General features: G+C 57.2%; 1 non-coding gene across 1 annotated transcript; it reads right to left on the bottom strand.

The window, feature by feature from the left end:
* Nucleotides 1-200: 200 nt before the first annotated feature.
* TRNAE-UUC (transfer RNA glutamic acid (anticodon UUC)) lies at nucleotides 201-272 on the bottom strand. Its single transcript has one exon. It is a non-coding gene; the product is annotated as a tRNA-Glu (tRNA).
* Nucleotides 273-628: the final 356 nt, after the last annotated feature.

Below are 628 nucleotides of genomic sequence, written 5' to 3'. Positions count from 1 at the left end.
AGGGCAAAAATAACAATACTGTTTACACAAGCTGGACGCAGTGGCTTTATGAATTACAGGGTGGCAGCGTGGGTCTTTAAGCTCACAACCCCCCCTAATGAATTCCAGCTTTCAACAATTATATTTAGTTTTTTTACTAAGACGCGTCTAAATTCACTTAATGGTGAATTTCTTAACCTGGATTCTAAAAGCTTCCTTGTTTCCCACACCGGGAGTCGAACCCGGGCCGCCTGGGTGAAAACCAGGAATCCTCACCGCTAGACCATGTGGGAACCGACAACTCAGCTTCAAAGTGCAAGTCAGTTGAATCATTCCCGTCTGCTTCCGCTTTCGTTGCTCTGTCCCGCCTTCGCGTCAAAGCGGCCTTCTGCGCTTGCGCAGATCTTTGGCGCTCGGGACTAGTGGTCTGGTTTGGGCTGTGCTGCTTTTCTGCGCGCTGAGCCTGGAACCCGGCGCGGGGGTCTACGGCCTGCCGAGACCCCTCACACCCCGCCGAGACCCCTCACACCCCGCCTCGGGGAGCCGATCCTGCACACTCAGTCCCCGGGAGGCCGCTCTCGACCCCCACCCACCCCGCCCGGGGAGCCTCCCCCGACCCTGCACACCCAGCCCGGGGAGCCTATGACCT

The sequence above is a fragment of the Globicephala melas genome, chromosome 2, assembly GCF_963455315.2.
Source record: "Globicephala melas chromosome 2, mGloMel1.2, whole genome shotgun sequence".
Taxonomy (NCBI): Eukaryota; Metazoa; Chordata; class Mammalia; order Artiodactyla; family Delphinidae; genus Globicephala; species Globicephala melas.
Note: the sequence above shows the minus strand (reverse complement) of the source record. Positions and strands in the feature narration are given on the sequence as shown.